Here is a 25,789-nt window from a genome sequence, read left to right on the forward strand (position 1 = left end):
CAGTCATGTTAGATGCTTCTCTAAATATGGAGCAAAATGACAACATTCTTGATCACAAAGATTTTACAATCTAATTATTAGGAAAAAGAGAGGTGGATGTGGAGAGAGGGAGATGGTATTTATGAAGGAGTGGCTACTATGGTGAGTGTAAATCTCAGAATGTCGGCAACTAGATTCTGGCCATGTTTTGGTGCCTATCATGACAGACAGTTTTGGAGAGTGACTGGGAGAAGGATAACATTTTAAATGGTCTGCCATACATGTTTGTAAAGGACTACTCAGACTTCAAGCCTAGTGAGGAAGAAAGTATTTTGAAGCGTGAGTTGAAACTCAGGAAGGCAAAGCAGTGTGGAAACACTGGCTGAGCAAAGATAGGAACCAACTTCCTTCAAAACCAGGAGAGAAAACAAAGGGCTTCCCAGACCACTGAAACTGATCTCTCAGCAAAAAAGCTATGAGATGAAGAAAGTCCAGGTAAGTTTCAGTTGTTCAAGACTGAAATATTTTAGAGATAACTTTGGGGAAGAATCAGGCAGTTTTATGTGCTGAATGGATATGAGAACCCTGAGGAGACCAATGGCAACACCTGAATGAAGAGGTGATTAGTTATCTAAGTCAGGATAGCTTGCAAGAAACACATAGAGCTGTGTTTTATTTATGTTAGGAGGCAGAGGATGTTTTCAATGAATTGGATAGGTCAATTGGCCAAGATTTTAGTTTGGATAGAAAACAGATCTGTAATGAAGAGGAAGATGTTCTCCTTCATCCACACACATTCAGAAAGCATTAACTCAGTTGCTCATTTAAGCTAGACACAAAGCTGCATCCATGTAACCTCTACATACACTCAAAGGTGTAGAGACATAAGAGGCTGCTGTGCTACTCAGGTCTCTTCCCACTGAGCTATGATCCTGATACATCCAACAGTCACCCCATTCCTGACTATCACTGCACTGGGAACCAAACTTTGAAGGGGAAGAGCAGAAACTGGGAGAGGTGCTTGAGGAGAGTGTGCAGGAAATGCCTGCCATTAATTGATCCTGGTTTAGAAACGTGCAAGGCAGGCTTGAACTGACTCGAGAGACTTCGGCATCTTGTGGTTTAGGTCAGGATGGGCTAAATGCATGCATTAATTATTATGCAATAATTGGATATATGTGAAGGGGTGTGGATGTTCATTACGTCTGTGAAAGAGTGATTAATAATGCAAAGAACACTACAAAGTTACAGAAGAGTGGTTATGTCTACTTCTCCTTTCCTTGCTGACAGGACCAGCGGTTGTCTGTAGTCAGCAGTAGTGTTAAGTGTGCTGGTTCCAGCTAATCAAGCTTGGTCTCAGATGTTCCCAAAGGTCCTCCACGATCAGGTGTCCCTGAAGGGAGGGGCTGTGTTACTGCCCTTCAGGCAGGGGTAGATGAGTTTTATCAGGTGAAGAGCACCATCCAGGTTGGCAGATCTTTACTGGTTGGTGGTCCGCTCTAAAGTGTTGCTTGATGATGGGTGTAGTGAGTCGCTGGGCAAGTATTCTCATATTAGGTTAGTTCTGCCACTTCTACCAATTATTTTTTTTTTCATAACAGTTGCCCTATCATGCTTTACCTAACTAAAGTTACATCCCTAACAACTACATAGCAACCTCATGAAGGTCAAACCGTGGGCCTCTGACATCAGCGCGCCTACTCGAGTGACACCTGCTCAGTAGGCTAAGACAAGGTAGGGGCAGCTGAATACTACAAGGGACTTTGCCTATGCCTTGGGAGACAGAACCTGCTGTGCTGGCCTAAATAATCCTCACCCACCTTCTGCCCCTCTTTGCTTTGTAACAGGAGTCACACTGGCATCCTCTTCTTTTCAGCAGAGAATAATCAGAGGCTACAGCAAAGCCGTGAGGAGGGTTTCTTCTAGGCAGAAATGAACTGACAGAGGAAGGCAGCTATAAGGTGGGATAGAGACACTTGTGGGCTTTGGAAACAAGTTGGAAACTCCAAGAATGTGAGGAGCCACCCCTGGGGAGGAAGAGATGGAGGCAGGTTAAGAGAAGGGTAAGAGACTGACTACAGGCTCCTCCTCCTCACCAGGTCTGCCACAGACCCATGACACCCCGCTGGTTTCTTCCAGACTCCCTCCCCATATCTACACACATCTCCCAGGTGTTCACAAATACCCTCTGAGATGTCCATTCCCACTCCCAGGAACCTGCTCCAATGCCACAAAAGCTAAAAAATGGAAACTGCTGCCAAGGAGCTTTGAGCTGCAAATTCCTAACAGAGTTCCAGCCTGGAGGCTTGCTCCAGGCAAGTAGGTCTGAAGAGCTTTAACCCAAGCTAACTCCCAAACAAGAAACACTATTGTTCCACATCTATAGCTGTTTGAACCATGGAACTAAGTGTACTGTGGTTCTTCTTTTCTTTACTAAGCTTCCTCCCCTCTTGCCAGCCACGTACCAGATTATGAGGGACCACAGACATCAGCATCTGCAGATCCCAGCAGCTGAATTGCCTTTATTGTTTGTCTCCACATTGCAGTACAGCTTGCACATTACTGGTATTCTAGAAATACTACAGTTAAAATAATTAGATAAGCAGGTCTGCCATGCTAAGCAAGCAGCCCTGATACACTCTTCAGCTCCCCACAGGTCTTAGAATCCCTAGGTAGGGTCTGAAACTATGCCATAATGGTACACCTCTGTTCCGTCTTTGCACTTGTTCACTCCTGCTTCTCTCCCTTGCCCTCTGCTCTTTTCCTCCCTTACAAATCCTCTTGCACCCTCCAGGTGCTGTTGTGTCCATTCCAAGGCTGTATGCCATTCAGACTCCCTTCCCCCGGGGTCTTTCAAATAACCTCGGAATTGCCATGAAACGGTGCTATGTAGTCACAACAAGCAGAAAGTAGAGGTTAAGATGATACTAAGTATTCCACACTGGGCTGTTTGGCAATCACACAAAGCCAAAGGCTCTACCACAGCTGGGTCTCTTCAGCATTTGAATTCTGCCTGATCAACAGCATGTGACACAAGTTTATATGCAGTACTGCAGCTAGTATGAACCGTCTCACAAGATTTTCCAGCAACACGGTTCTCCACATACCCAACCAGCTTGTTTTGCTGTGCATATTATTTCCACCCACACCTACAACATGGTTATCTCTCTCCAATATCTTATCATATCTGATTTGCTGGTAAATTAAATTTACCTAAATTAATTTAAAGAGTACATTGCGCCCTCAGCTCTCTGAAGCAGATCACAACTTATTGGCTCTCATTTTTTTGAGGATGCCATACAGAGTTTCACCCCTTCTTCTGAGCAGCAGCCGACTTGCCACTAGACACAGTTTCTGCTTAAGAGTCCTTGTTTTTCTTACCCTGAAAAAAGTCACGTAAGATTCAGGCAAATGATTAAGTGGAACCATGTTTTTTTCTTATTTTCTCCTGCAGCCTAGACTGTTACATTCTTTAATGACATCTTTATAAACACTGTGCTTTGGTGCTGTATGTTACCTATCAGCTATTGAATGCAATGTACAAAAGCAGGATACCAAAGCACTTGTGACACCAGTGTGCCCATAAATACCTGTTTTCTCTCTTTGTTTTCCTTTTTTGATGTGGGTATTTGGATAACTTAAAAATTAAAATGATACTCTGCTCTAAGTGATCATTCTTATCAGACAGCATGAAAAGGGTACTTCTTATCCTTTCTACCACTGCATGCTTTACTGTCCCATGAGCACACCTCCTTTAATTTATCTGTTATAAATCCTGGTAGGTGTATTCATTATGGACTAGGGATTGTTTGTTGCAAATGAGTTACGATTCCCTTGGAAAAACAAAACAAAACAAGACACCAATCAAACAGCTCTTAAACAGGTAAGTAATGCTGGATTCACTCCAAGGACTTTCGTTCCATGTTAGGACAAGTTAACCTGGTAGCTGCTCGGTGTTCTGTATTGCTCAGGACAAGAAGCTGTGAGTGCTCCTTCTTGCAGGTGCTGTCTTGTGAATGGTTGATGATTCCATTCCAGCCCATAAATTTGATATGCAATTCTCCTGCATGCTGAATTTTATAAATTGAAAAGCACTGCGTGACGTACAACTCCTAACAGAATAATTATTCAAAGGATGCAAGTGAAGTTGAGGTGGAGAGTATGTGTACCACAGCGAAGATGTACATGTTTTATCTCAGAAATTAAAGACCTAAGGAAATAGTACTAGAGACATTTTCCTTTTTCTACTCAGGAATCAGACACAATTTCAGTTCTCGTGTTAAAATTATCCCTTTTCTTACTCCAGACCAGGAATTCCACAGAAACCAGAGGAATATAACATTTTAAGTGGTTATAGAAGGGAAAACAGTCCAATGCATGCATGGCAGAGAATAGAAATCAACTCTGAAAAGAACCATGAGAGAGGCTGTGTCACGATTCCACTCATGCCACTAAGGTGAGATCTCTCATCTAGTAAGTGGGAATTGTTGTCTGAGGACATGAAAGTTGGATTTCCTCAACAAGCCCTCTAATGGTTGATCATTAGGTGAGAGGTGCACAATAACCATCCCTGCCTGGTTTGCATTCCTGACTGGAAATAGCTCTGTGCTGAACTCAGTCAGCTCCCTGTGTGCTAAAGATGCATCTGTCTTCATGAAGCCATTTCACATAGGATTAAAACAGTGTCACGAAGATGGTAGGTGTCTGCATATGCTCAGATGATGAAGAGGTGATGAGTGGTTTACATGGATTTGCTTTTTTGGAACATGGTGCTTAAACCCCGCCTAGATCATACTCTAGTACCAATACATACATATGCATACCTATAGGAACTATGCTTTATTGCAGATATTTTAGGCAAGAATTTATATTAAATGTCATGCTGTTATTTACTGTCACAGTCATCTCCAGACTTAAATTTCATGCTAGCTATTGAATAGGCTGTTATTTGGGATTGTGGAGAGAAGGAACACTGAAACGCAAGAGCTAACTTATAAAAACAAAAATAATCCCCATACTGGGAAATTCAGATGACAAGCTTCCCCCCCTTCCTTATATGGGGATTATAAAAGAACATTCCTCTCAAATTCCCTGCCTTTTATGGAAAATTATGCAGAGATTAATATTACCTACTGACATGATATCACATCACGCTACACTTTGTCCCAAATCTAAGAGTACTTGCCCAAACAGGCCAATACTTAAAACAGACTTTATTATATATGTATAGATAAATTTCATGAAAGAACAGAGTCAAATTTTACACTGGCTAGGAACACTGTACCTAGGAAATACTACGTAAAATTCCCCCTTGTGCTAGTTTGAACACATTCTTATAGCCTTCTTTGGTGTTCCTTGCATTTTGATATGTGGTCCCAAGCTACTACCAAACAAAATACCAAAATAGTAGTCATACAGCCTTATCGCAATGGGAATGCTACAGTTCAACACCATTTTAGAAATACTGATCAATAACATTTAAAAAAAATCCTCTAAATCTCAGTGATGGTAAATAAGCCCTCCAGTCTTCATAGGTAGATTGATCTGTTCTATTCTGCTCCCTGCACTTCAGCACACACGAGTTCACCATACTCATACTGTAAAAAATGTTTCTGGATGTTATTTTCATTGGCATTGGTCTCAGCAGTATTTTGGAGATGGAAGAGCTTTTGCAAGCCTCAGTGAGGCTGCAAGAAAACATGCATTTCCTCAGTCTGATTGCCAGAACAGAGAATTAGCTTTATTCAAGTCCTTGATCTTTTCCTTGCAATGCTTGTTGGCCTGACTAGGGATCTGGCCCTCAACAGACCACTGCAACCATCCTGTTTATAATCCCAGATGGTCACCAGCATCCTTCCGACATGCTTGTCTCTGGCAAACTGGAAGAGCTTTTTCTATAGGCTTCACAAGATGCTTGTTGCAAGTGCTAACGAGGCAACACTGTAGAAGAAGCTGATGTGGGCAAAATATACAACTGAGCCCCAGCACATGCAGAGATAGTGTGCACAGCCTTCTCTATAGCTTAGGAAACAAACTGCATCAGCTACTTAAGCAACGACTGTGAAATTAAGCAAAGGACTGCTTTGAGCTCTGAGCTACTGGTGCTACACCGGAGGAGAAAACCTGGAAGTTAGCTTATACCCTGAGAGAACTTGTGTGTTGTAGGCATGTTTGATTGATCGACATTTGTCTGTACTCTCTAATATAGGGCAATTTCTTCAGGCTGAGGAGCCCACATCTGCATTTTTTGGCATACTAAAGCCTCCTGCTGACTGCCAGGGGGGCTGTTAGGTCCAATACGCATGAAGATTGAAGCATTTTATTCCTTCAGGAATGGTGTTGCCAATTGCAGTGCTGAGAATACAAAACCATCAGAATTTTAAGTTTGTCTTGAAGACAGGACAAAACTTTCTAGGACAACACTTTCTAAGACAACAGATGTGACAGTTACCCTTCAGAGTTCTTTCCAAGGCCTGCTGGTGTAGCCTGCTAACAGCAGCAAGATGTACAGAACTGCCCACAGCAGAGCCAGGGACATGCTTCTGACCCAACCTACTGTTCAAAGAGCCATGGGAACAAAGACCTAATCATCAAAACTAATTAGATCTTATCCTTCATTCCATAAAAAGAATCATTAGTAACTCCATTTCTGTAGGGAAAAGGTTAAATGCAAACAGCTTTTTGTGCCAAATTCTTCATTTTAAACACAATTAGTGTCCATTGGTACCTAAAACTAATTCATGCAACAGCAGCTGCAGCGATAATCTTTTTTTACTGCCTGAGAAAAATTTACACTGAGATGTGGAATAAGGCTATGTCAAAGGTAAAATAAACAAATCATCATAGCCAATGCTGGCCAAGAAAATAAGATCCAGAACTGCAACTCTTTGTACTGTTGAATCATTCACCCTCTGTTTTTCACATTTTCAGCTTCTGCAGATATTTTCTTTGCAAACTCAAATGTCTGCTGGGACTGGGATTAGGAGAAGAGTTGTGGTTAAACCCTTCTTCTGTCCAGCTCCATTCTTTGAATAATGGGATGTAAAAGAAATAAAGTATGGAGCCTCTCTTCCAGCAGTCAGAGTATCACAAAATACACTGCGGTTAATCTGTAGCAACAGAATCATCCATTTCTTCCAGGCAAATTAAATATAAAATATGCAGTAATGCTTAGAGCATTTGGTAATTATTTAACAGAGGGATTTTCCACACAAAACACATTTGAAAATGGAAAAGCTTCACTAGTCCCGACCAGAACACTTAAAATAGATTTTTTTTTTATCAATGATATTTTAAAGCAGAGGACTGCAACGGACCCCATCTTGGAGCTTGAATTCAGCTGAATCCTACACAGTATTATAGACCCTTCCAAAATGTGTTCTAAACAGGAAAAAAATACAGTACATCATGCATCACTAGTCCGAAGCAGGAATGATTTCTAGAGACTGATCAGAAAGAAGCACTGTCAAGACTGGGAGGGAATTTCCAGTTCTGCCTTGTCTGAACTTCAGTTACTCATGAGCCTCCTAGTTTCTCGGTGCCTCAGTTTAGTCAGCCTCAGCAGCAACCTTTGTACACCCTGTGAAACTCCGGAGCAGACGTGCTGCAACATACAGTAATTTCCAGTGAATGTCACTTACAATGACATTTTATTGTTCATCATTCAGCATCCCCTTTCTTTAAGCATCCTAAAATTTGGGGTTTGTTGGGTTTTGTTTTTTCGTTTTCAGTGGAGCTGCACACATCAGTTTTTCAGCCAGCTGACCCTATGTCCCTCTTTTGAGCTGATGTCACCACTTCAGTACCAGCCATTCATCTTCCCTTACAGTGTGTGCTCCCTTCCTAGGGGCTGCAAATTTCACCTGTCAATTTTATTCATTCACCATGGTTGTTTAGGAGAAAAAAAGGACTATGGGGAAATGTTGACACCACTACTTGCCTTCTTTCTCCAGACCTTTCTTAAACAGATATGTAGGACTGAAAGTGAGATGGTGTCGGGGATTGCAGTCTCCCAGGGTCACATGAAGAGAACTAGAAAAAATTACTGAGGATCAAAAATGGAACAGATTAAGAGTTTGGTTAGCCTTAAAAAAAAAAAAAAAAAAAAAAAAAAAAAGAGAAGACCAAAGGTACATATGCTGACAGTCTTCAAAATAAATAAATTCTATGGTAAAAGGGAAGGGAACAGCCTGTTCTCCACATGGAGAGCCAAGAAGTAATGGGGTTAAACTGCACCCAAGGAGTTTCTAGTAGAGGCAACTGTCCTACGCTAAGGACAGTGGTACATTGGAAGAAATGCCTGGAGAGGTTATAAAGTTCCATCCCTGAAGATCATTGCATAATTTGGGTATTTGCGAGGACAGAGATGAGGAGATTAGATTCTAATTTATGGTAGTAAAGCACGGGATGGACCAGATGAACTCTTCACATTCTTTTCTGTCCCAGTAAGGTTATACCATAGCTGTGAAGTCCAGAAAGATCCATTCACCTTCCCCTGCTTCCACTCACATGTACTGACACTTTCCCTGCCCCCCCCCCCAACACACTTAAGGTTTATTCTACTCCAGGCAAAGTGTTCTGCCCATTCCACCAGCTCCTGCCCCCCAAATGCCCAAGTTCGTTTAACAAAGCAAACCATGTTCCATCCTGCAGAGGAGGGTGAATGCTTCCCCCTTCCCTTTTTCACCCAAAACGCAATGACCCATGTTAGAAAAAAATTTATTCTCGACTCAAATCTGACCGTAAGATTAGTTCCAAGCATGTGAGCAAGATGCATGAGTCAGGAATGGGACCACCACAAACACCTCTGCCCAGCCTTTCATCTCTTGCTAGTGCTGATCTGGTATTTCAGAGGAAGGTGACACTTGCCCAGGTCACCCTAGAAGTAACACAGCCAGGGACCATGGGGAGAAAGTTCAATCAAAACAACAGAAAATATTATTTCCTGAGCCTTGCAGGCAACTCACAGAAAACCTGGAGTGTGGCATTAATGGACAAATACAATACATAAACAACACACTGAATGTAGTGAGTTAATCTTTATTCCAAGCAGCTTTCCACATAGGGAGAAGCAAGAAAATGCCAAGGGGACTGAAAAGGCACATGGAGTCAGTTCCTGAAAGGGGCTCTCACATTCTTCCATCTGACTCTCAGTGAAAGAATGGCCTTAGAAGAGAATCAGATTCACCTCGAGGACCCCAAGTTATAACAAGCCTTCCCCTGCCCCCACAGAAACCACCTCCATGGTCAGCCTTCCCCTGCTGTCTCCCACCTCTGTTGCCATATCCTGTCACAGTGAAGAAACATGATTTCTATGACAGCTCCTTCACACCTAACAGTAAGGGCTTTTCATCCTTCCTTGGGGTACCAACTCCCCACTCCAGCTTTAATTCATAAATCCCACGTTAAACCTGCCCTCTCATACTAATTGTGAACATGAATTTATGAAGCTCCACCATGAAATAGTGTAGGCTGTTTGCTCCCACTGTCCTGTTAGGGAGGCTGTTGAGACCTTCGGTCACCTGGTTGTCAGCAACCTCCTTCCTCCTGGTTTCCAGTCCCAATTTCCTCATGACAAAAATCTTCTTTGGCTCGCTAATGCCCTGTGTGTTCAGCTTACCACACCCCAGCATTGTTTTTAGGGAACCACTTCTATAGGTCACCACACCTTATCTCCTTCTGCAGCCACATAGCTGAACACACCTCTTTAGGCAACCAAAATGTCTGTAGTTACAGTCCAAAATCTATGGTCACAGCACACACTGCCTGCAAACTGAGAAGAGCTTGCAGTCTGTTACCTGATGTTTATGTGAGCTCCCATCTCGAGTGACACACCACTGTATGAAGGGAGATGCATTTTGGTCACATCATGAGTAAATTTGGGTCACACAAAAGGGAAAGAGCTGTGCAACCATCAGAGTATTGGACTGTAGGAAGGATGATTACATTCCTCAGGTCAAACAAGTCTGCTTTAATCCCAATTTTCAGCCTTTATTAGGCTAATTAAAATGAGCTTCAGGACAGGTCTCCATTATATTGAAGCTCAGAACAAATTATCGGACATTTTCTGCCAAAGCTGACCAGTGCGTTTGGATCTTGGTTTTATTTATCTTCTTCTGTTGTACCGTAATGCTGCTTCTACTCCACCTGTGATTGCTGTGCTGGGAGGACAACAGAGAAGAGAACACTGGTGGCCAGAAGCAACTGTCGGGTTTTAGCATCTAAGCATCCTCCCTGTGACCCACAGAACAGGACCTGCCACAACCAGAATGAGAAATGCAAAAGGAAAATCGGCCAGGTGGCTGTACCTGTTGGTGTGCTTCGTGGGCCAAACGCGCACCTTTAAACCAGCGTCTCCAGCTGGGGATTTCCCGCCTGTGGCAGTCCCTCGGGATCCAAACCAGGAGCACCGAGGGGTAAGCCGTCCCTCCCTGATGGCACGGTGCGAGGGATGAGATTCAATGCCCTTGTCTGCTGTTGCAGTATCACCGAGGCCGTGTGGAGGCACTGGACGCTCCTCAGAGAGGCGTAGGAAGGTACCGTGAGGTAACCCCTCCCCCCCGAACGGTTGCAGAAGTATTCGTAACGCGGCGAGCAGCCCTTTTGCCTCCTCTTTCACAGACGCCTTAGCGTGAAACGCGCGCAACCAGCGAGCCCACCCGACCGCGCCTCGGCGCGGAAACACCCCGAAATTAACCCTCCCCCGTATTCCAGGATCGCCACCAGGCCCAGCGCTCTGCCCCCGGGTCAGCGGCGGGGGGGAGCTGCCGGATCCCGGGGACGTTTCGCAGGTGCGCCGGGAAACCCCCCGCTCGCATTCCCCCCCCCCCCCCCCGCCTCACACCTCGACCGCCTCAGGAGGCGGCGGCCGCCCCGTGACTAACGCGGCCTGACAGGCGCGGCCACCGCGCTCCCCCTCACCCCCCGCACCAACCGCCGCCCCCGCTGACATCACCGAGCTGGATTTAAATAGCTCCACAGCCCCCCTGCCGCCCGGAGACAGCGCGCCCCATTGGCGGAGGCGCCAGCCTATGGCCGCGCCGCGCCGCTCCCCTCCGCCAATGGCGGGGCCGCCGCCGCCGCGCCCCTCCCCTGTCGCTAAGGGAGGGAAATACAGCGCGGCGCGGGCTGTCAGGTGCGCCGGGCTGCGCCCCGCCGCCGCGGGACGGGGGTCACGCGTGGGGCGGGCTGCGTGGGTTTGCTTTCCCTAACCCTCCTCCTCTTGCCTTTTTTTTTTTTTTAAATTTTTATTTTTTATTTTATTCCTGCTAGGTGAGCTGCTGTAGCCAGCCGCGCACCGCGGCGCGGGGAGGGAAGGGAGCGTGGAAAGTGGCAGTCCTCGCCTTTGTTTTTAAGGGGCTCGGGCGGTGGAACGCAAGGACGAGCGGCCGGGTGGAGAGCAGCTCCAGCCGCGCCGCTCCGCTCCCTCGGGGAGAGCTTAAAAAGAGCGAGAGGGATCTATCGGCGGTGACCGGGGGGCTCCGCCGGGCTGCCGGGGCTCGGCGGCCGCAGCCGGTGGGTTTGCGGGAAGAGGACGGGATGAGAAATAAACGTACCTGGAGGGAGGGGGGCGGAGGAGGGAAGAAGTGGCGTGGGGGGAAGGAGCCGGCGAGGGTCTGGGTGCCCCCGCACGCTGCCGGAGCCCGCGGGTGTTGGCACCGCGCGGGGCGGTTTCCCGCCGCGCTGCAGTGGTCGCTGCCCGCCGCTGGCCGCAGAGCGGAGCCGCCGCCGCCCGCAGCGCGCCCGGTGCCCCGGAGGGACGGGGTTTTGGGGAGGGGGGGTGTGTGGGGGGGTTGTGTGTGTGTGTGGGGGGGTGTGGGGTGGGACCCTCTTCGGACAACGCTCCGCTGCACGCAGGCTCCGCAGCCGGCCGCCCAGATGGGTTGCGTGGCCCCCGCGGCTCGAGCAAATAGGTGAACGCCACTGTGCGGAGGCGCCGTTTGGAGGAAAAAAATAAAATTAAAAAAAAAAAAAAGAAGAAGAGGATGCGGATATTGGGCCTGGCAAAGGGGACTGGCGCTGCGCGGGGGGCTGCAACAGCCCCATCTCCTGTAGCCCAGCGAGGATGGAGGCCGTGGGTGAGGCGGGCTGGGTACCTGCCGGGCCCTGCGTGGCCAGAATCCCGCCGGCCTCTGCCTGCCGCGCCGCAGCCTCCCACCGCGGGGCCTCTCCGAAAAGCGGGCTGCCACCGGTGAGAGCTCTCGTCTTTGAGAGCTGCATGGCGTTGTGGAACAAGAGAAAAACAATTACATTCCAAACTCCGAAAATGTAACTCAGCTCACTTGTTATCAACCTTACAAGATTGGAAGGAGAGTGGATAAATCTACTTTGCTCTCAAGCCGTAAGAGCACTGCTTAAAACATTTCCACTCGGTTACTGTTTATTGCTTCACACCCTCCAAATATTTCTGACTTGCTTCTTTCCCTTATCCATGATGTGTTAATACGTTGCCTGAATATCCTAAAAGATGTCGGTGTGCATACTCAGAAGGCAAATATGTGTGTAAGAACTGTAGGCAAAACACAGAACAGGGATGAGATATTTTTTGGATTTAGTCTCGGTTTCTGGCTCTGCCTACATTTTAGACCAAGGTGATGAACTTTCTGCCTTGCTGCTTTTCTTCCCCTGTTCCCCATTTATCCCCAAATTAAGAACACAACTTAAGTCACAGTTTTGCTGGGGAGATTTTTTTTAAGGTAAAAAATTCCTATGCAACGTGAAATATTAATTACAGTAGGAGAAGCTGCGAATACTTACTGTAGAGGCCCTGGTAGAAGTAAAAATGAAAAGAATACTTTATCCTTCCCTGAAACAAAACCACTGAGTTGTCAGAAATCTAAGGTGCCTGCCTGTATATGTATTTGTGATGTGACGAAGTTTGTGTCGAGGTTTCTTTACGTTTGGGAGAAGGGAGCCTGTAGTAAATCTTTCCCTCCCCCACTCCCCAATGTTTCTGTTTCCTCCTTCTCATTACCTGTTACCCCTCTCAGTGATGGATGAGGACTGTGAAGCCCTGTTTCCTCTTCTGTTGTTGCAGAACTCTTTGGATGAAGCTGGAGTGCCGGGAGCATTCGGTGATGCCGGTGGGAGGAAGGCACAAGCCACCAAGGCCCTGTTCCCTCCATCTTGAGCCTTTCGTTCTGATTTGCAGCAGCACAGGGAAGTATGAACCACTGAGGGACTGAAGTCAGTGTCTAAACCTGACTTCACTTTAGCATAAATGACCACACAAGGTTCAGATCAACGGAGGACCAGGGGTAGAATAGCAGAAGTACTTAAGGTGCCTCTTTTAAAAGTTCTGGTTTGCATATCTAAAGATTAAGGAGCTATTTAGAAAAGATGATTCTGCACATGTGTTTATGTCTACTGCCCTGACAGAAGATAGTGGTCCGTATTATCTTGCTTGCTAGATATGCCTTGGGTGAATCTGTATTGCCTTATTGATTTCAGGGGAGCTGTATTAATTAAGCAACTAACCAAGCTAAGTTTTAAATAATTGTAATAATATTCTCCTTCTCATTCGGTCAGATTTGCCCTTCATGTTGCTTGTGTTTCATAATCCTCCTAGCTCTCTGTTTCATCAATACAAGACCAGCATTTCTATTGTTTAAAAAAAAAAAAGAGAGAGAAAAAAAAACCCTGACCTTTAACAAGTCTTTTTACAGTTTGATCTTTATTTTCATATTTAAATAAATTTAGGGCACAAGCTCATCCTGTTTGTTTTTGTTTTTTTTTTTTTAATAGGCCAATTTAGTTTCATTTACTTAACACTGGTATTTTTTAGAGCCAGAAGCTCTCGGGAAGAGAATGTGTTTGATGTACCAGAACCCTTTACGGTTTTGATAAAAGACATGATATCATGAGTAACATCTCTACTTCTGTTATTCTTCTTATATAGTAGCAGCAAGATTGAATCACCATTTTTAGCTATTCTCCATCAGAATTTGTAATCTATCAATGTGTCAGCTCAACAGCATTTTTCTCTTCACACTAATGTGAACCAGAAGGTCCAGCTATCACTGATTTTGACAATTTTATTTTATCTGAGATTGCATGTATTGCAGAAGTTTGAAGAAAATGAATTATAGGTTCTATTATATTCTCCTAAAGATGTACAAAACACAGAATATATAATCTAAAACATTCCAAACTCATTTGTACTGGATAACGTTCCTAAATTAGGTGTTCCATAAGCCTTAAGCTATAAGCACTATAAAATACTTGTGTGATAAATAACAAGTATAAGATCAAATGTGGGTCCTGCATTTTTTGAATGTCTCGGATTGCCCTCTGTGGTGTTACATAATGCATCATAAAGAAATACGTGCCTTCATTCTCTTTAAATCACTCCGGCATGGATACTACTAAGCCTTCTCTCAAGTCCTCGTTATGCAAGTCCTTGCTACTGTTAATAGCTGCCAGCTCTGCAAGGTAACCACAGACTTTTTGTGACGCTCCCTGCATTTCTGGAATTTACAATAAGTCGGTTCCAGGTGCGTTGTTCCCTTTCGCAACTATAAACTAAAATTACTATGAATAGGTTTTTTCCCCATTAGAAGAAAATCCCATTCATTCCAGTGTATCACAAGGTAATCTGTTTTTTCTGTTTAGTTGTGTCTATAAGCATATTATATTATGAATATCTGACGGCACTTCTCCAGTGCCAAAACACAGTGGAATAGACCAGAACGCAGTAATACTCTGTCTGTTGGAAAATGCAGGCATGTAACTAAGTAGTGAAAAGATATGTTGCATAGTAAAAAATCCATGACCAATCTAGCAAAGCTATTAGATAACAAAAAATCCATACAGGCATTAAGTACTATTATTTAAAGTAAAAGCTACAGTAGAAGCAGCATTCAAGTGAAATTGATGAGACGTCTATATAGAACAGAAAGAATAATTTTTTAAAGCTATGAGGTTATGATGTTCTGTATTTCTTTACTTGGGAAGTGGAATTTTCCTTGTCTTTTCATAAAGGCATAAATTTAACAGCAAGCACTTCAGAGATTTAGGTGCACTACCTGATTTGTGTTTTTTGTTTTTTTTTTTTTCCTCTAGCAAACATGGAGATAATTGTTGAAAAAAAATCAGGAGAAACCTGTCCAGGTTTTCCAATATCATGGAGATTTTTCCAAGTACCTCATCCTATAACAAGGCCTCAGTTTTAAAGATATCGAAATAGGAATATCTCAAAATCCATAGTACTGCCTATATAAAAAAAAGTTTTGCTCTCAGTTTATACTTGTAGAAGTATACAAATAGTAACTCAGTGATGTGTCACCAGGAAAGGAGGGGTTTGTTTCATATTCTATTAATAGAACTATTAGTATAACAATCCTCTGTTGCATTTTTATGGCTTTTTAACTTTTTGTGGCTCTTGTAAATTTGAGGTACTAGCTTATTTGTTTATCTCCCTTTTCCTACTCATAATTACTTTAAAAGGTTCAACTATAAGCTGTTCAGATTTTGGTATGACACATGGAAAATATTTTTTTATTCCATCTGCAAGCAGTAGGTTAGTGGGAGGAGGTCTGCACTATAAAATAGTATACCTACTAAATTGTACTCCAGTGGGAGATTAAATAAGAAGGAGCAGAATGGCTGAGACAAGTAATTTGTCACTGATGTTCATGCAGTTCTGGTGTTTTCTTTTAAACTGGCTTCATCACACATGATAAGGAGGAATTTCTGTCTGATAGTAAGTTTCCATCCAAGGAGATGTGTGAAGTTTAAACTGTGGTTTGAAAATACAGGGAAATGCTACTGGACAGTTGACAGCTTGATTCGGTAGCCAAAGTGGACTCAAGGAGGTAAATTGGGGAATGCTATTTTTGCAGTGTCTAAAATATGTCAGTTCAGAAGCAAGAAGGAAAATACATCACAAATATATTACTGTGGAGCAGAGTTACTTGAGCTACAGGATGCTTTTGTCTACGAGGCTCAAAGATTTTACCATAAACGTCTGAATTACATAGATTATGAAGGGTATGGTTGCCATCAAAAAGTGAGCATGAACTGTTGATGTGATAATCTCTGACACTTAAGTGGCATTTGCTGACTGCTTTTACAATGTTTCATAAGCATAAGCTTAGTAATAAAACTTAGTGAAAATGCACGAGGTAAGCACCAGTGTAATAATTATTTGAGGTTTTTTAGATAGGCTGATTATCATATTTAATAAAATAGAATACAAATGAGAAGGCCCATGACTAAGATTAATTTAAAAGGAGGATTTTAAAAAATTAATATCAGACTCATTCTTAGTTTGTGTTAGTTGCTGTTTTAATATAATTTTCTCTCTTGTGAGTTCCTTTCTGCCTTTCTTCCTTTCTTCCTTCAGAAATACTATGCCCCTGCCCTGAAAGGAAGAAATATTATGGCTACGATTAGCTTCTGTTTACTGGAGCAAAATTATTTTTTCCCAAACTGAAATATATGCTTTAATTTTCTAGACTTCCAGCTATTTTTACCTATGTTTCTTCTGAGAGATAGATAGTGATGTCCATTTTAATGCAGCTTGTTACAGTGTAGCAGTTGTAATGTAGCATTTTTCTCTTTGGTAGTCAGATACACAGAATTGTCAGCCTATTTGCTTTTAAGTACCTGAAAGCTGAATAGGAAAAAATGATACAATAAGTTTGACTTCTCGGTCTGCACTTCCTTTTGAGTTTTCTAAGTAAATGCTACACAGACTTATTATCAGAAAAATAGAGGCTTACATAATCATGCCATACATTCTTGCACTGCCTCCCTTCCCCCACTTAGCTTTCATTTTATTCTGAAAAATGAAAAATTTTTAATAGAAAATTACTATGACATACTGATTATATACACATTTTCATGAGGCTGCATAGTTAAGCTATTTGTGTGTTCAGTAAGAGAAAGCAGTATGCAACATATTAAAACCTTGAGGTGGCTAAACTTTGCAATTATAGTAATCATTAAATACAGTGTTACCTAATATGATGTATCTAGCTGTGTAGCATTGAGTCTTTTTTCTTTGCATGGGGAATTAGAGTACTTCTATGTATCCCTTATTCAAAATAAGAAAAATCAGAACAGCGCACCCCATTTTTTTTTTTACTCGTCGTAAAGCTGATGATGTTCCTTCATAAGGGAGTTGGTTTTAATACCTGGCAGAGGATGAGCAGTGGTTGTTGTTGACAAAATAGATAGCAAATGAACCGAAACTCTGTCCTGCTAGATAATTACAAATTGAATTAATTACAAAGAATAATATTAAAATTTTATCTGAATATGTTAACATGAACTCTTACCCATAGGTGGCAGTCAGCTTTCACTGTAGTAGGGATGCCAAACTTTTGGTTCATGGTATTCATACTTATACTGAAATAATTCTGATGGAGTATGCGTATGTGCATGCACACAAGTATATACATGGCTGTGTGTTGGGAGAGGGGGAAGGAGGTAAAATTAACCTTAAAATTAATTAATAATTAGGAGGAATCTGAATTGCTATATATCTGCAAAAGAAATTACCATATTCTGGAGAAAAGATCCAGATATTTTTAAAACCACACAAACAATTATCTGTCCGTTGCTGATGCTCATATAAATGAAGTAGTGATAATTCAGAAATGAGCAGGTGCCTGTACAAATTCAGCAGAGGGGCAAGTATCTCACCAGCCTTAGAGAACACGATCCCACACCGTGCCCAGTCCTCCAAACTGCATTTCTGTTTCATCGCCCGTTATCTGTAAATTACAGATATGCCACAATGACGACACTCTGCTCTGGAAATCCCAGCAATAAGGTTCCTTAAACATCAAGCAAATACAGAAAAGGTGCTCTGGGTGAGGGTGTCCTTTCAGACACGGAGAGTGAGCAGAACCTGTGGGCTGCGGTTCTTTCTCTTTGCAGAGCTGCCATCGACGCCCGTGGCAGTGCTGTGCAAGGGGAGGACGATGCCTGCAAGAGCAGAGATCCACTCGGTTTTGCCTCCAGCTTTTTTTAGGGCTTTATGTGGTTTACAGGGATTTCCTTCTGCAATACTGCTAAGGAGGCACTTGGGACCCCACCAAAAGTGAAGGGGATAGAAGGAGCTAATAAGGCCAAGTCATCTCAGTCTAAACCAAACAGAACTTGTGAAACTACACACTTGATGTACTAAGATGGTAGTGCTCTTCAGAGAAAAGAAAGACAAAACCTGAAATTCATGAGTAGGTAAAGTCATATTCTTTTTATTATTGCAGCTACACCAGGTCTCTTTTCAGTTAAGATTAATCTAATGTTGCGTCAAGGTAGGCCACTGTACACATTTAGCAGAGGTCAGGAACTAGCATTTTACAAAATGGAAAACTGGAAAAATATACAATTATGTGTTGCTGCTACACTGTTTTACTGTGATGCAAGATTAAGGGCTCAGAATTGAGCGGAATAGTGCAGTAATATTAAAACAGAAGGCCTAATTCTCCTTATGCAAGAGTCGCAGCAACACACATCATTGTATAAGCCAAAGCAGGCCATATGATTTCATAGTCAAACAGGGTATTTCCACATACATGCAACCACAACATGACTAATTAGATACTTGCATATGCACCGCCGCATTTGTTCCCCAACTGTAATAATTAGGAGGATTGCACTTCATGTTCATTTACACTCTTGTGTAACACTATTGAATACAAGATAGCAGGTGGTGATAAAGTGGCTAGTGACAAATGTGTGAATTTGATACGCATTTTGAAAATCAGAGCTTTCATAGTCAGCTCTGACCTTGCTGTAGGCAAGACTGGAGAAGACCTCCTCGGCCACTGGGCCTGATCCCAGCTATCACAGGCAGCCATGTCGCACTGTTCAATTTACCTGCAGAGATATCAGTCTCCATCTTGAAGCCACCCTTGTCATGAGGTTGCTCCTCATTTTCCACTCCTCTGAATAGTTAATGATTTCAGATAATGTGTATCATGACCAGATGAACTCCTTGTGTTCTGCGAGGTCTTTGACTTCAGTTTAAAGAACGTTTCTCTCTGCTGGTATAAAGTCCCCTCCAATCTGTCACCCCTTGACCTTTCATAGGTTACTGCCAAAACTTGCTCAGCCTCAGTTCAGCCAAAACAGCCGTGCCCTACCTGTCGTAGAGGAGGATGCTTTTCCCTGTCCATTCTTCTAACCCTCCTTTGCACCTTTTCCACTTTCAGTAAATCTCTTTTAATATGCAGAGTTAGAAGTAGACACAGTACTCCAGATAAGTTGTCACCAGGGCCACTCATGGTGGCATTAACACCTTCCTTTCACTGCCAGATATACAGCAACTAGTATTTTGATTTTATTTTTTAAAAAATTTTTATATTCCAAGCTACCTGCTGCCAACAGCTCATAGGCCTTGAGAACTGACCAAGACACCCAACTTACCCTTTTTTATGTATGATGATAGCAGAAGTTCTTGTTATTCATTCCTAGTTTATGGCCTTGACCTTTGCACTGTTGTACCGGTATTACATGACAAGGGTACCAAAAGGCTTTTTTATAAGAAGGGTGTCATCAGTTTCATACAAGCCACAGGCTTCCCGTGAATTTTCTGGCATGTCCAGATTTGTTTAGGAATCTCTACACTTTGCACGACTATGGACGTGAGCTGGCACATGCACATGATACGGCGCAGGGCTTTACAGGTGAGCTAGCTTGGCTCATGAAACAGAGTTGTCTCAAGTATTACATTACCTCAGGCACATCACGGTGTGTTATTTCAGGTAAGCCTTCAGAAAGCTGTACAGCACTTCTGACTCGGTGTCCTGCACTGGCTTCATTTGACAGCTCTGGGAGCAAGAGACCAAATTCTGAGTATTTTTTCCAGGATCAACAGAGGAGACGGACTTAGTGTCACATTATATTGTTTCTATTGATCCTGTAGGTTAAACTATAGTTTACAGGTTATGCCTGTGAGATTGAAAGAAGAGCAGGACATAAAAGAGTTGTGTGGCACTCTCAAATAACATGTAGTAATACAAATTACTTGGTTTTAGAAGAATCTGCAGGATTTTGGTGGTTGTGTTTCTGGAAGTTAAGTAACATTATGACTGCCTCCAATTAAACAAGCAAAAAATCTACTTTCTTTTGTCTTCCCTTGGAACTTGCTGTATGAAATTTGTATTGTGGCATTTTTATTTAGCAATTTCATTTAATATATTTTACTTCTGTGCCTGTGGGACAACTAAGAAACCTGACTACCGTGGTTTATCTTTATAGTGAAACTACCATACTGAAGAATTTTTTGGTGTATGCTGCGTTCCAGGATACTGAGTCAAGTCCCTTATGCAAAATTACTTTTGTGCCCTTTGTTATATGATATTCCAGCCCTACTTTGTGCAAACACAACCCCAGCTTTGTGTCATCAGCTGATCATTCCTAGGTTAAGGTAGTCAGTGCAAATAATTAGTAAGATCTGTCTGGGATCTTTCTTTAAGGAAGTCCAGTATTAGCTTTCCTCCAGCCTGAGACTTCCCCTTCAAAACTACTTCACAAGCTTTTATTGCTATTAAGAGTTAATTTTGCAATTGATGTGTTACTTTTTTTTTCCTCCAAGTAGCATACTAACAAATGTTTTCCTAAAATCCAGTCAGATTAGGTCAACTCATTTCCTTCATGTAGAAAAGTAGGGTTTGTTGGTTTTTTTTTACATGTCTGGTTAGCGTGCCATAATCTAGTTTTAGGAAAGCTCTGTAGTGGTTTGGTTTTTTTGTTTGTTTTTTTTTTTTGTTTGTTTTTTTGTTTTGTTTTTTTGTTTTGTTTTGTTTTTTGTTTTTTGTTTTTTTTTTTTTTCCTATTTATCCAATTTTTTTATCCTATGCTTTCTTGCATCCAGGTTCTTGATAGGCAGTCCCAATTTTTTTTTTTTGTTTGTTTTTTTCCTATTTATCCAATTTTTTTATCCTACGCTTTCTTACATCCAGGTTCTTGATAGGCAGTCCCAATTTTTTTTTTTTTTTTACACAATCCAAAGGATTCATGGAGAAGCTTGCTCACAGAGATGGTGGTGAAACAGATTTTCCTGGAGTCTTTAGCATGTAGCTGAGAAGACCATAGATATAAGAGCCTCTAAATCCTGCAATTTCCTGCTCCAAGACTTGCACTTCACTTCTAGTCCATCCAAGGGCTTGTCATATCTTGGAGGTTTTATAAAGTATTAAAAAGAAAGTGAACATAGGTAAATGTCATGGTTTGAGCCAAGAGGGCAACTGAGCGCCACACAGCCACTCACCCATTCCCCCATCGGGAATGGGGAGGAGAATATGAAGCAGGAATGGCTCAAAGAAGCCATCTAAGGACCAGGGGGAGTAGCTCACCCATTACGGTCACTGGCAAAAGACAGACTCCTTAGGGGAACAAAAGAAAACATCACTTTAAAATGCTGGCAAAGACAACACTGCACAGCCACGGTGGGACAGCGAGAAGCGCCACCCCATCCAAAACCACCTCCCCCCCGCGCTCCCTTCCCCCGGGCTCAGCTCCGCTCCCCATCTCCCGCTCCTCCCCCGGCAGCGCAGGGGCAGGGGATGGGGCTCACAGCCAGCTCGCCGCTCCGTCCCGCTCGGGAGCGGGGGGAGCGCCGCGCCCCCCTCCCCTGCTCCCCGGGGCTCCCCTCTCCCTGCAGACCGGCCGGCACGACCCTTCTCTGGCACGAGTCCTCCGCACGGGCCGCCGCCGTTCCCGCGCTGCCCCGCCGTGGGTCCTCCCAGCGCCCACCCGCAGCAGCGGGGGCCGCTTCTCCCCTCAGGGTCCCGGCCTCCTTCCCGGGCAGGCGCCTGTCCTGGTGTGGGCTCCGCCGCGGGCCGCAGGCCAGCCCCTGCTGCAGCGCAGATCTCCGCGGGTGGAACAGTGGGCAGCCCTGCTGTCTCCCCACAGGGTACGGGGGGGCTCTGCGCCACTGCACCGCGCCTCCCCCACGGCCTTCCTCTTCCCCTGACCTCCGTGTTCGTCCTCACAACTCCAACTCCTCCTCCCACGTTCCCCTTCTTAAATACTTTATCGCAGAGGCGCAGCTGTCGTTGCTAATTGGCTCGGCCCTGGCCAGAGGTGGGTCTGACTTGGAGCTGGGGGAGCTTTCTAGAAGCTTCTCACAGGGAGCACCACTGTAGACCCCTCCCACACTACCAAAAAAATGTGCCACAGAAACTCAGCACACTAAACTTGGTTAAGGTTGCTGCAAATTAAAAGGCATCCCTTAAAAGCCTAAAGTTACACCCAAATGAAGAAAACAGAAAAGAACATCTATCTGACAAGTTGTGTATGTGAAAACATTACTAGCTGTATCAAAAAAATGAGTTAGAGGAAAAACTCACTGGCTCACGTGGCACTAATTTTTAGCAACATCCCTAGAGAAAGATACAGGTAACTATGGACCATGAGGTCTGATGACCAAGCCTGGGGAACTAGTTCAATAAAAGAACTGACAAACAAAAGGGTAAGTAAGTGTGACTTATGGAAAGAAACAGGCGGCTTTTGTGAAGGGAAGTGATGCCTCATAAGTCCCTTTGTATGGGGAGAGGAGATCTAGTCAACACACCTACAAGGACTTAAAAAAAGACATTTGACATCTTTTACCAATGGCTCTCAAAGAAACGAAGCTGCATGGGCAAAGACACAGCTTCTCACATGGACAAATAACACATGAAAAGAGAGGAAGCAAAGGACAGAAGTGAATGCTCACTTTTCATGGTGGTGGGAGACAAATAGCAGAGCCCCTCAACCAGCATTATACAGCGTGCTCAGAAGTGTTCTGGGAAGGATCATGAATAAAAGTTGCAGTCAACACAAAGACAGGACAAAGGAAGACACAGTGAAGCTGAGTGAGTAAGCAACAAAAAAGCAAAGGAACCTCAGGATAGATAACTGCGCTGTGATACACAGGGGGAAATGACGGGGCCTTGGCTGGCTGTTACCCCTCAGGAGCAGCATCGTGGGGCTGTCATAGGTGCTTCCACGAAAACATCAATGCGCTGCTTTGGAAGTGGTTCAAAAAACAAGCGAAATGTTAGGAATTACAAAGAAAGGTACAGGGAACAAAATTTTAAAAACCCAACATGATTATGGTGCTGTGTAAAACTTTTCTACCACTTTCCAAGTCTTACACATGTTTCTTTGTCCTGGCTGCCTTTAACATAAATGCATAGCAACGTGTGTGTTTAAAAAACATTGCAAAATCAAAGCTAGAAAGCCAATATCAGACAAACAAACAAAGCCCACTGTACTAAAAGAAAACAACAGTTTGCTTCACAGGCTTCTCCCCCACCTTCAGAAAGGCCAAGAGGAAAAGAAACAACGTCAGAGGGTAGCCATGGCAGTGCTGGAAACATTCTAAGGAGTGATGAAAGTGAGTATGTAGATGGTTATACTTTGACCCTTATTTGTGCCTCTCTTTTTTATCCTCCTAGATCAAATCGATTAATAATGGTAAAGCAGTTGTTGCAATGCCACACTAAAAATCATTAGTAAGCAGGAGAGAATATTGTGGCCAGGGTTGTAGCACACACACAAAAAAAACACTGGGTGACAGAGATGTGGCGGCATCCTCCTACACGAGCCAATCAGGAGTACCTCAGAGATCAGGGTTATTTAATATTTTCATTAATGACCCTGTACCAACAACACAACCCGTGTATCAGCTGTACTGGTGAAATCTGCTAACAGGGCAAGAGCTGGGAATTGCTGTCACTATAGAAGAGGACTAGACTGTTACAGTGGAAGTGAACGGCTGTGTCCACTGCGATAGTAAAAATGTAATTAAAACCCATGTATGCATGCTAAGGAACTATTAGGAATTTCAACTACAGATGGGAGCTTATGAGTTACTCTCCACGACAGACTTGAAGGTCTGTGGAGGTTACAGGATGACCCCCTCGGGCACTGGAGTGATGCAGCTGGGAAAGAATCAAACGGAGTGTGGGGTAGGGCGGGTGCGTATGCGGGATTTCCAGTATCTGCCTTCCAGACCAAATCACATCTGTGGTATCATTCATGATTCGGGTCACCTGTGCTCAGGAAATGTGAATTGTAACCACATGCAGAAAGCTGTTCAGGACAAGATGGAGCTCATCTGTCAGAACTGGTTAAAAAGCACTGCGTTCCTTAACCCAAGATGGACAGGGAGGGGATGTTTTCTTTGAAGGGCATTTGTTCTCTGACTCCCCATGCCTTCTCTGTCCATGCTGCTCGAGTACATGGAGAAAACTGAAGGCAAGGAGGAAGCAGGGCTGGATGCTCTTACCAGCTCCTCTGCAAGGCATGCAGAGTGATTGCAGGAACGTGCTCAGCCAGCGGGTCTGCCATATGCATGATGGATGGTAACACTTTTCACCACTGTAAGGTGGCAGCAAATATTTTTAAGCATGGTGATCAATTTTGTTCTCTAGCATCTAATTGAACATCAGTAAATATGTTATTAAGATGCTTGACAGTGTGCTTTTTTGCAATCAAGGCCAAGATATAGCCAGATACTCATCTTAATCTCTCCAGACACATTTCTAATGAATTTTTACAGTGCCTAGAGGAAAGGTGCCTGGCCTGAAGTGGGACACCTGGATCATAAAAGCAAATTATAATTAATAATGTATTGTGTTTATTATGTCAGATTGTCATCTAAAGATAGTGGTAAAACCTTGTACTATAGGCTACTGCTAGAATCCTAGTAATAAAATTGCTTACTTTAAATCACTCCCAAGGTGTAAGGTAGGATGTTCCTTTGTTGACAGTGCTTTCTCTTGAATATTTATATTTAACTCCCTATTTATGGTCTATCAAGAAACCACCCAGTGCTGAGAGAAACCGTGTTTTGAAACAACTCATTTGTACCGTGGTGTTTTTGTTATGATTCTGTCCTGTGAAGATATGGAGAAGCTTCCTTTCTACTTACCAGAAATATGGCACAAGGTCAAGGCTCTATACCCATTGCAGAGCACAACCAGGGAAGAAAGCTCTACCTACTTAGGATTAGTATACTGTCTCCATGACTAGTCAGTCATCTTTTTCTTTGAGTAATCAGTCCACACTTCTACAATGGCAACTTTTTGATATTCTGTTTTCTGCTGGGATGGAGGAACTTTTTTTAACCCAATTTTTTGGAATAAAATTTACAAATTTTAATAAAAAATTCTGTTGAGTTCTACCATACACAAAAACCAATCACAGCATATACCACAGAAGTGGATTCTAGTTCTCATATAAATCCACATTTCTAGTCAACCTAATTTTACTATGAAAGCATTTTGTTTTCCTTTGACCCCTAGATTTTCCTATTCTTTTTGAACCATTGAAAAAGGAAGGATGGAATCCTGGCCCCATTGCAATGCTGGAAAATGTGCAGAGAACTCCACTGAAATGAGGACCTAAGGTGTTCAACGCTCAAACAAAATATGTTTGGGTAGTGTAGTTGGCTTTGAGCAGTCTTCTCAACATTTTAATTCAGAAAACTACACAGCCAATCTAGGGAAAAAAAAAAAAAAAGAAAACAAAAATGCATTTGTCACCTTTTGCAGTTTAGCCACAAAGGGTTTGAGTTAAAAAAAGACTGAATTATGAGCTTTAATGGTCTGCCTTTTTTTTTTTTTTTTTTTTTTTTCTATGCTTATTACCATTGTTAGTTGACTCTTATATGTGTGAAAGCATACATATGTTTCAGTTTCGGGGGTTATGGCATCACTTCTGGAAAAAAAAAATGGGTGCAACAGTTTTGCAGACAATTATCTAATATTTCACAAACTCCAAATAGCTCCTGAACAGCAGATCTGAGCTAGAAGAAATAAAAATTGACTGAAATATGATATTTATCAGGAAAGCCTGAAGTGACATA

The 25,789-nt window shown here is 43.2% G+C and overlaps 1 protein-coding gene across 2 annotated transcripts in view; it reads right to left on the reverse strand.

Moving 5' to 3' along the window:
- ARMC2 (armadillo repeat containing 2) overlaps positions 1 to 10,759 on the reverse strand; it is a 111,947-nt gene extending 101,188 nt beyond the window's left edge. For both annotated transcript variants that reach the window (XM_033005689.2, XM_033005688.2), the window contains exon 1: positions 10,287 to 10,759. The gene's annotated coding sequence lies outside the window, so the exon portion shown is untranslated. The remainder of the gene's footprint in view (positions 1 to 10,286) is intronic.
- Between the last annotated feature and the right edge of the window lie 15,030 nt (positions 10,760 to 25,789).

Source organism: Tyto alba, unplaced genomic scaffold (genome assembly GCF_018691265.1).
Source record: "Tyto alba isolate M040663 unplaced genomic scaffold, T.alba_DEE_v4.0 Super-Scaffold_40, whole genome shotgun sequence".
NCBI classification, from domain to species: Eukaryota; Metazoa; Chordata; class Aves; order Strigiformes; family Tytonidae; genus Tyto; species Tyto alba.